The sequence below is a fragment of the Myripristis murdjan genome, chromosome 8 (genome assembly GCF_902150065.1).
Source record: "Myripristis murdjan chromosome 8, fMyrMur1.1, whole genome shotgun sequence".
NCBI classification, from domain to species: Eukaryota; Metazoa; Chordata; class Actinopteri; order Holocentriformes; family Holocentridae; genus Myripristis; species Myripristis murdjan.
In genome coordinates this window covers 27797866-27809361 of record NC_043987.1, presented here as the reverse complement: position 1 = coordinate 27809361, position 11496 = coordinate 27797866, and the positions used below count along the sequence as shown (strand labels likewise).

General features: G+C 45.0%; 1 pseudogene; it reads right to left on the bottom strand.

The window, feature by feature from the left end:
- Positions 1-3607: 3607 nt before the first annotated feature.
- On the bottom strand, positions 3608-10165 carry LOC115363660 (uncharacterized; annotated as a pseudogene).
- Positions 10166-11496: the final 1331 nt, after the last annotated feature.

Genomic DNA, 11496 nt, shown 5'->3' with positions numbered 1-11496 from the left:
AGAGACCCCTGAGGCCAAAATGTTGGCCAAATCCAATATGGCCGCCGCCTGAAAAGGGATTCGGCTATAACTTTTGAACCAGATGAGATACAAATACAATCTTGATGTCTATTTTACCTTTTTAGAGCATGGGAAACCCATAAAAACACTTACATTTGCCAGGGCGCCCAAGCCAGAGACCCCTGAGGCCAAGGTGGCGGCCAAATCCAATATGGCCGCCGCCTGAAAAAGGGATTCGGCTATAACTTTTGAACCAGATGAGATACAAATACAATCTTGATGTCTATTTTACCTTGTGTATTACTACATCTGATGACCATTTTATTTTGTTAAATGCTAGCTGTCTGCTCCATTGCCTACCTAGCTAGGTTAACGTGGTGTAGCCCATACCTAGACGCCGCATTGAGTGGGTTGACACACACACACACACACATATATATACAGTACAGGCCAAAAGTTTGGACACACCTTCTCATTCAATGTGTTTTCTTTATTTTCATGACTATTTACATTGTAGATTCTAACAGAAGGAATCAAAACTATGAATGAACACGTGGAGTTATGTACTTAACAAAAAAAGATGAAATAACTGAAAACATGTTTTATATTCTAGTTTCTTCAAAATAGCCACCCTTTGCTCTGATTACTGCTTTGCACACTCTTGGCATTCTCTCGATGAGCTTCAAGAGGTAGTCACCTGAAATGGTTTTCACTTCACAGGTGTGCCTTATCAGGGTTAATTAGTGGAATTTCTTACTTTATCAATGGGGTTGGGACCATCAGTTGTGTTGTGCAGAAGTCAGGTTACTACACAGCCGACAGCCCTATGGGACAACTGTTAAAATTCATATTATGGCAAGAACCAATCAGCTAACTAAAGAAAAACGAGTGGCCATCATTACTTTAAGAAATGAAGGTCAGTCAGTCCGGAAAATTGCAAAAACTTTAAATGTGTCCCCAAGTGGAGTCGCAAAAACCATCAAGCGCTACAACGAAACTGGCACACATGAGGACCGACCCAGGAAAGGAAGACCAAGAGTCACCTCTGCTTCTGAGGACAAGTTCATCCGAGTCACCAGCCTCAGAAATCACAAGTTAACAGCAGCTCAGATCAGAGACCAGATAAATGCCACACAGAGTTCTAGCAGCAGACCCATCTCTAGAACAACTGTTAAGAGGAGACTGCGCCAATCAGGCCTTCATGGTCAAATAGCTGCTAGGAAACCACTGCTAAGGAGAGGCAACAAGCAGAAGAGATTTGTTTGGGCCAAGAAACACAAGGAATGGACATTAGACCAGTGGAAATCTGTGCTTTGGTCTGATGAGTCCAAATTTGAGATCTTTGGTTCCAACTGCCGTGTCTTTGTGAGACGCAGAAAAGGTGAACGGATGGATTCCACATATCTGGTTCCCACTGTGAAGCATGGAGGAGGAGGTGTGATGGTGTGGGGGTGTTTTGCTGGTGACACTGTTGGGGATTTATTCAAAATTGAAGGCACACTGAACCAGCATGGCTACCAAAGCATCCTGCAGCGACATGCCATCCCATCCGGTTTGCGTTTAGTTGGACGATCATTTATTTTTCAACAGGACAATGACCCCAAACACACCTCCAGGCTGTGTAAGGGCTATTTGACCAAGAAGGAGAGTGATGGAGTGCTGCGGCAGATGACCTGGCCTCCACAGTCACCGGACCTGAACCCAATCCAGATGGTTTGGGGTGAGCTGGACCGCAGAGTGAAGGCAAAGGGGCCAACAAGTGCTAAACACCTCTGGGAACTCCTTCAAGACTGTTGGAAAACCATTTCAGGTGACTACCTCTTGAAGCTCATGGAGAGAATGCCAAGAGTGTGCAAAGCAGTAATCAGAGCAAAGGGTGGCTATTTTGAAGAAACTAGAATATAAAACATGTTTTCAATTATTTCACCTTTTTTTGTTAAGTACATAACTCCACATGTGTTCATTCATAGTTTTGATTCCTTCAGTTAGAATCTACAATGTAAATAGTCATGAAAATAAAGAAAACGCATTGAATGAGAAGGTGTGTCCAAACTTTTGGCCTGTACTGTATATATATATATACATACATATATATATATACATACATATATATATATATATATATATATATATATATATATATATATATATATATGTATATACATACACACACACACACATATATATATATGTGTGTGTGTGTGTGTGTGTGTATGTACACACTTGACAATGAAAGTGTCACCCCTTGCTATACAGATTCATTAGTTACAGGCGCAACTACATGTATGTATATAGAGTCAAATGCAGTGGTTCTAAGTCCAATATTAATACTTTGTGGCATAACCACGTGACCTGATTACAGCAGTCATTCAGCAAGCTAGTAATACACAAGGTAAAATAGACATCAAGATTGTATTTGTATCTCATCTGGTTCAAAAGTTATAGCCGAATCCCTTTTTCAGGCGGCGGCCATATTGGATTTGGCCGCCACCTTGGCCTCAGGGGTCTCTGGCTTGGGCGCCCTGGCAAATGTAAGTGTTTTTATGGGTTTCCCATGCTCAAAAAAGGTAAAATAGACATCAAGATTGTATTTGTATCTCATCTGGTTCAAAAGTTATAGCCGAATCCCTTTTTCAGGCGGCGGCCATATTGAATTTGGCCGCCACCTTGGCCTCAGGGGTCTCTGGCTCGGGCGCTCTGGCAAATGTAAGTGTTTTTATGGGTTTCCCATGCTCAAAAAAGGTAAAATAGACATCAAGATTGTATTTGTATCTCATCTGGTTCAAAAGTTATAGCCGAATCCCTTTTTCAGGCGGCGGCCATATTGGATTTGGCCGCCATCTTGGCCTCAGGGGTCTCTGGCTCGGGCGCCCTGGCTGAATCATTTCAGTATGCCTTCAGCTACATCTGTGCCAAATTTGGCGCTTGTAGATGAATTTGTGCGAAATAACCCTTATTTTGCCATAAGGCCCCCAACTTTTTAAGCACTTTAGAATTTTTGAAAATTGGTTATCAGTACCCCGACTTTAAGCAGTTTTTTATGAGGTTTCCCCCAGGAGTTGAATTTCAACCTTTTAATACATGTTATTACACACCTTTAGAAACACATTGGTGAAGAAATTTCTTGGTAACGATTTAGTTGGCAGATTGGTCAAATATCTGATAAAATGCCCTTACTATTATTTCAGAGCAAATGAAAAGCTTCCTGCACTATCAGACAAAGAAAAGATGACAGTTGTCTCAGGACAGGAGAGCCACACCACTGACACACTGCTGGAAACTTTAGTTATATGTGATATTTGCAGATTATAGTGAACTGTGAAGTGACACATGAATCAAGGCGAGGCAAGGCAGACATTCGAGGTTAGGCACAGGAATAACATCATTAACCATGTTAGCATGTTAAGAAGAGTTAGTTTTGTGGTGGTATGTGGTATTACAGATTTTTATGTAATATAATGTAAATTGCATCAGTTAACTTTATTTAAGTACACCTTTGTGATTCTATTATGTATTTATTAACTCCTTCTACTACATGATGCAAACTAGTTTTGTTTTGGTTCTGATCCAGTGGATCAAATGGAACTTTAGTTTTTATCTATTTATCTCACTCTGGATAAAATGGCTTCTGCAGGATTTTTTTGTTTTTCTCTGATGTCTCCGAGCCTTGACGCAGGGAGTCATGGATCTTCTGCCATGAGTCCAGCTCTGAACGCCAAAGTGCAGATCTGGCTTTGATGAACTCTGAGGCTTCACTCTTGCTGCCATGCTGCAGACTGATGCTGTTTCTACAGATGTTATAGATATCCACGCCGATGAAAAGTGTATTGACGGCACCTAAACCAGCCCTGACTGGCATGCTGAGGGCAGCAGCCCCTCTGGCAGCTGCCTGTCCTGTACCTGCGACCGCCATGGGCATTTGAGCAATTGCTTCAGCTCCCTGGGCCACCTCCTCAACCTCATTTGCAATCTGCAGCTCAGTGGCAATTGTTTCACCTTCCAGGACCACCATCTCAATCTCATTTGCAATCTGCAGCTCAGTGGCTGTTGTTTCAGCTCCCTGGGCCACCATTTCAATTTCATTTGCACTCTGTATGGTAGGTTTTGCCTCTCGCAGGTCATTGGCAAAAGTAATAATATCTTTTACAGTCTTACCTGATCTACTCAGTCCTGTGACTACTGTGTCGGCCACATCTGATTTACCCACTCCATCTCTAGTGACTGGTTGACTGGATGCTTTCTCCAAACAATGCTGGATAATCTGCATATTCTCCATAAGGTTTTGGAAGAGTTCATTGGCTTTGTTTTGATTTTTACGATTGACTTCACTCTCTTTGGTTGTGGTGACTACAGCAGTGACTCTGCCGGTAATTCCCAGCCCTGCTCAAGTCATGGTCAGACCTAAAGATGCTCCAGCTGTAAAGGGGGCTAAGATCAGACCAGCGATGGAAAGCACACCTCCAACTACCCCCACCGAGCTGCTGGTCACACCAGAGATGTCTGCCGTCTTCTTCATCTCGTCGAGTTTGACAGCAGTCTCCTCCAGGTCAGACAGAAACCGCAGGATCCTGGGTTTTCGCTCGCTGTACTCACTGATGAACTCTGAACACGACACGTCCTGGAACAAGAACACCAGCCTGAAATGCTGGTCCATCCTGATAAAGAGAGAGGAGATCACAGGAAAAGTTTGGTTGTTGCTATTGTTATTGCTATATTTGATGTTAACTTAAAGGTACCCATTGTAGTTTGTGATCAGTAGTTACAACGCTATAGTGCGATAAACCGGGTCCCTGTTTTGATTATGTAACATACACTCCAGCATGTCATGAGCATGGGGCTGACATATTACACCCACCAAAATAAACAGTGCAACTTTCAAAAAACTTCAACCATTCGCCCAGGCTTTTATGTACTTTAATCATCAGAGGCAACCTGGGACAACCTTTTGGGACCTGCCTTTAATTCATTTTTCACAAAATTCTTGCTCTGCATAACCTAGAAAAACATAATCAAAAGATATTATTGGAAGTATTACAATATCAGATCACCATCAGTGCTGTCCTCTTTGTTGCAAACTTGAGGCCATGTAAAGCCCTTCGAGACTGTAAATGGTGATATTGGGATTTTGAATAAACTTCAACTTAAACTTGAACCATCAGATCATTTTTTTAAAAATTAAATTAAAAAATGTGTGGCCATACCTAGCCAATAAAATGGATTTGATATTAAGCTGGGGCTTGGCTTTTACTTGAAATTTTACCGTATTCCAAAATAAGGCTTTGCAGGCTTCGGGCCATGTCTTAGGCTAAACTCACTTCTCAGCCCTTCTCAAACAATCTCGCTTCATTTGGCTTACCCCCCACAGCTAAAACAGACTTGGGTTCTTGGGTTTCCATAATTTTATACAGGTAAGTTCCATATTTAGTTACTGAAAATAAAAATGAAGCTCAATCAAGTTGTCCTTATATTTATATTTTGTCATTCATTTTTGAAAAAAAATGTCTCAAAAAGACCTGCATCACAACAGCTGAACAGAACAACTGATAACAAGTCCTGGGTCCAAAAGATCCAACATGAATAATGCTTACCTGATACTGACCAGCTGATGTATATGACCAAGCATATTTTGTATGTTTTCTTCAGACAAATCCACAGCAAAATGAACCATTTTTAGTTCAGTCCTTATCTGCCGTAAGTCATTAACAGAGCTGTGAATAGGAAAATAAAAATACATTTTGAGATATTCTATAGTTCCTCTCAAGCAATTTGTATATTATTTCAGGGAAAGCACTCATAAACTGCCAGCTTACCTTTTCTCCATCATGCTACAGTTTCTGGGTGATCCATAGGTATCTTCCCAAATGAATTGTAAACACTTCCGCATTTTTAATGTTTGGGCGGAAGAAGGTCCTGTCATCTCTCTTAAACTCTAGAAGAAATGGGCAGACATTCTTTGAATCGTTAATGACAGCCTGAACTTTTTCAAGGCTGATCTCTTGGGGCAGCTGTAAGACCTGGTTCTTCATGAACACCTGCAGCGAGGTGACCGCCAGCCGCTCCACAGCATCCAGGAAGGAGTCAAGCTTTTCCAAGCCTCCCAGAGCCTTCTTCAACACCGAGTTCAGTTCAGCCTCATCTTTGATTTTGTTCAGCTCGGTGACCTCTGTCTTCCTCTCTTGCTCCCATTCAGAGAGAGAGTCAAAGAATTCCCCCACTGTGTCAATGCAGCTGAGGGTATCTGAGATGTAATCACATAATTCCCTCTGTAGTTCCTCTCTGTAACACAAAACATTAAGAAATTTACTTTTGAAAACACAGCATCACGCTAGCTATTTTTAACCTTGACACTGTTTTTTTTATCTTTTTCCATCTTAATGACTGATTGTGACCCAATTTTCTTGTTGTTAGAGCCATTTACATCATATAAACATAGCTTTAAATAACTTTGATTTTGCTGTATTTGACTTTCTAATGATAACCAGCTCAGTACTTGCACTGCAGTGTGACTAATTAGGAATAATGACTAATAATAATAACTTCGATTTATATAGCGCCTTTCAAAACACCCAAGGTCTAGTCAGCCCTAGAAACCAGGCCTGACTGCAGTCAGCCCTGGTTTCTGATTGGTTAACATGTCACATTTGGCAATTGCTTGTTACATAGTTTAAATTTAGCGCACACTAGTCTTTGACTGTGTTTGTTGTGTTAATCATGCTTTTGTTGTATGTTTGAAGTATTTTCTTGCAAGATTTTATTTTGTACTTAAATAATAAGGTTTTCAGTAAAGTGCTGAAATGAAGAATTTGGACTACAGAGTTTTAATGAGGCACGCATCAACTACCTGCTTGGACTCTACAGCTTTAGTGGGCATTTTCAAGAAATAGATGGAACCACATTCCTATTGAAAAATGATACTTGAACCTGAACAGTGGACTGTATCTTCCTAACTGGGTTCTGGCTCCAGGTAGTGAGCAACACAATGGGGCGTCAGTTATAAATCAGGTAAAAGGGCAACAGATGAAGTTTCTTCCAATTATTTATTAGACATTTAATTTCAGGAATGCACAGGATCTGGAAATGAAGTGGTTATTTAGAAATGTAATTACATAAAATACAGAAAAAACTCAAATTAGTTTAGGCCAGAGCAGTTAATATCTAAGAAAACTAAATACACTCAACTGAAATGTATACTATCATTAAGCTGGATACCAGGAATATATGTGAAATAAAACATAAAACAAACCAGGATTCATCTGATGATATACTCATTACTCACTGGCATTACAACACAGCGTTTTACAAACTAACAGGTGTCCAGTGAAGGAAATTAAACAGATGCTAGTGATGCTGCCAATACATCAGTTTGTCAGGACTATGACTACAAGGATAGAACCCAATCGCACGACTCCTAGACGAGAGTTTCAACTAAATAGTCTTTTAATAACAAAGTATCAACTAAAATTCACAATACAAAGTAACAACAGAAAATCACTCTTAACGAGGAAAAACTGCAAACAAAGGCAAGACAAAGTATCAAAGAAACATGAACTTAACTATGACAAAGCAAAGTAGCAAAGGAAATACAAAACCTGACTTGACTTGGCAAGGAACATGGACGTGGAAAGACAATGCAGGACAAAGCAGGACCAAACAAGACGAAGCAGGACGAACTCGCACAGGACAAAGGGACACACGGACTATATATATATATATATATATATATATATATATATACACACACACACACACACACACACACACACACACACACGCACAAGGTAATGGGGAACAGGTGGAAACAATCACGGCGTGGCAGACAATCAGACTAGAGGGAAACACAAGGGGAAGGGCAAGTGACCTGACACAAGAGGAGAGTGGGATTTCAAAATAAAACAGGAAGTCACGAGACAAGACACAAGAAAACCTAACAAAACAAAACATAATTCCTATGACATGACAGTACCCCCCCCTCTAGGGACGGCTCCTGACGTCCCAAACAGTCTCTAGGGCACGGGGATGGATGGGGGGAGGAGGAGGCCAAAACAAACAAAATCTCCACGCAAAAGTCTGGTGGACAGCCGGAGGGCAGAAGACCATGGACAAGATGGTGCTCTGGCTGACGGCCAGGGCGCAGGGAACCATGGACGAGGCGGTGCTCTGGCGGACGGCCAGGGCGCAGGGAACCATGGACGAGGCGGTGCTCTGGCGGACGGCCAGGACGCAGGGAACCATGGACGAGGCGGTGCTCTGGCGGACGGCCAGGGCGCAGGGAACCATGGACGAGGCGGTGCTCTGGCGGACGGCCAGGGCGCTGGGAACCATGGACAGGACGGTGCTCGGGCGGACGGCCAGAGTGCTGGTGGTCAAGGCGGACCCTCCCTGGATGGTGGCAGTGCGGGTGGCACCACACTGCGGACCGACCATAACGTCCTGCAGTGCAAACTTGGGATCGCTGGACAGAGGCAGCAGCGGCGGCAGCATGGACTCTGGACCACCGGACAGCGGCAGCATGGACTCTGGACCACCGGACAGCGGCGACGTGGACTCTGGACCGCCGGGCAGCGGCAGCAGCGCCGTGGACTCGGGACCGCCGGGCAGCGGCAGCGGCAACGCGGACTCGGGACCGCCGGGCAGCGGCAGCGGCAACGCGGACTCGGGACCGCCGGGCAGCGGCAGCGGCAACGCGGACTCGGGACCGCCGGGCAGCGGCAGCGGCAACGCGGACTCGGGACCGCCGGGCAGCGGCAGCGGCAGCGCGGACTCGGGACCGCCGGGCAGCGGCAGCGTGGACTCGGGGCCGCCGGCCAGCGGCAACGTCCACTCCGGACCGCCGGGCAGCGGCAACGTCCACTCCGGACCGCCGGGCAGCGGCAACGTCCACTCCAGGAACTTGGACAGGGACTGGGGTCTGGGCAGCCAGTCGGGCTCGGGGAACTGTGACATGGACTGGGGCCGGGACAGCCAGTCGGGCTCGAGGTACTGTGACTGTGACATGAACTGGGGCAGGGGGGCCAGCTTGGGGAACTGTGACAGGAACCCGGGCAGCCAGTCTGGTACGGGGAACTGGGACAAGAGCAGTGGCTGGAGGTTCTGTGACTGTGACATGGACTGGGACAGCCGGTCCAGTTCGGGGAACTGGGACTGGTGCCGGGGAAGCTGATCCGGCACGGGGGACTGTGACCGGGACCGAGGCAGCCAGTCTGGACCTGGGAACTGGGACCGGGGCAGCCACTTGGGTTCAAGGTACTGTGACAGTGACATGAACGGGGACAGCCTGTCTGGCCCTGGGAACTGGGACTGGGGCAGCCAGTCTGGTTCTGGGAACTGGGACAGGTACTGCTCGGTTGCTAAGGCTAGTAGCTGGGCTTGCTCAACTGCAGAGGCTAATAGCTGGACCTGCTAGACTGCAGGGGCCGGTAGCTGGAATAGCTAGGCTGCTTGGGCTGCTAGGACTGGTAGCTGGTCTAGCTAGACTGCTAGAACTACTATGACTGGCAGCTGGGCTAGCTAGGCTGCTATGGCTGCTAGCTGGGCTAGCTAGGCTGCTTGGACTGGTAGGGCTGGTAGCTTGGCTGCTTGGACTGGTAGCTAGGCTACTGGGACTGGTAGCTAGGCTAGCTAGGCTGCTATAGCTGGTGGCTTGACTCACTGGACTGCTGGGGCTCGTGGCTCGACTCACTGGACTGCTGGGGCTCGTGGCTCGACTCACTGGACTGCTGGGGCTCCGGGCTGAGCTTGCCAGGCTGCCGAGGCTGATGGCTGGGCTGCGACTAGCACGCTGTAGACCCGCAAGCCGGCACCTGGCCAGCTGGTGGCTACGAGGGCCCCCAAAGGCCAGTCGGGTTCCCTGAAATGGGCTTTGCAACGGAGCAGCAGGACAGGCAACAGGGAGCTGCTGTGGCACATGAGACCGGGGTGCAGGTTGGAAGGAATCTGGAGTGTCTGGTGAGGTGTTCTGAAGGAATTTATTTAGTCTGTCACGGACAACATCTAAGTGGGGAACAAAATGACTCACCCACGGCCTCTCTTTAAACCAAAGCTGTTGGATGTATATTCTTTTCAGGACATGAGCCTCCTGATGGGACTGAGCCACCATGAGGTTCTCCACAGACAGTTCAAAATCCAACACTTTTTCAAAAAACAGGCGTTGCTCTGCTGGATCCATGATAACTGATCTGAGTCGGTTGGGTTCAGACTGGCGAGTTCGTTCTGTCAGGACTATGACTACAAGGATAGAACCCAATCGCACGACTCCTAGACGAGAGTTTCAACTAAATAGTCTTTTAATAACAAAGTATTAACTAAAATTCACAATACAAAGTAACAACAGAAAATCACTCTTAACGAGGAAAAACTGCAAACAAAGGCAAGACAAAGTATCAAAGAAACATGAACTTAACTATGACAAAGCAAAGTAGCAAAGGAAATACAAAACCTGACTTGACTTGGCAAGACTTGACTTGACGTGACAAGGAACATGGACGAGGAAAGACAATGCAGGACAAAGCAGGACGAAGGGAAACACGGACTATATATACACACAAGGTAATGGGGAACAGGTGGAAACAATCAGGGCGTGGCAGACAATCAGACTAGAGGGAAACACAAGGGGAAGGGAAAGTGACCTGACACAAGAGGAGAGTGGGATTTCAAAATAAAACAGGAAGTCACGAGACAAGACACAAGAACAAAACCTAACAAAACAAAACATAATTCCTATGACATGACACAGTTAAACATAATTCACAATAAAGAGCCCAAACACTCATGTTGCATCAAAGCAATCCAAGTCCAACTTAAGTTAGGTGTGCTCTTCTCTGCTTGTTCTGCAGGTGTATGGTGATTAACCTGATAGAGGAAGTGCAGTGTGTGACTGCCACAGTGCTCCAACATGATGACTACATCACCAGACTTCATACGATTTATAACAGCCACCTCTCATGTATGAGTAACTTATTTGATTTCATTGTGAGACTGGGAACAAATCTGATATTAGAGGGAGCAAAACTAATTGAGATGAACCTAAATCCAGTTCTTTTCTACACAGCTGCCTACCCAAAGACCAAGCTGATTAAGTGGCTGGGTAACATATTCTAAATAGCCTATATTTACTCAGGCTGTTCTCATTCAACGTTCGTACAAATTCCTACGAAAAATATTGCACTATAATTCGTATATTTCCCACGTAATTGTGAACCAGAAAGTTGTGATCACGTGACCTATGCACTGCAGGCTGGTCTTACTGTGAAAACAAAATAAATGGCGGACATTCCTTTTATTCTCAGTGGAAAATGCAATATTTTAAGATAGCTTATGCATTCAAATGCGTTTTGATAACATTTCTAGCGGGAAATGTGCATTTTATTTCCAAAATCTTCGTTCAGTTAGTGTATATAATGTTTACTTTGTTAGTTATTACGAAGATTCTTTCAGGTTTCTATCGTTGCTATGGCTGTTGCTATGGACGCTGCTACCACTGTCGCTGATGTAGCTTCC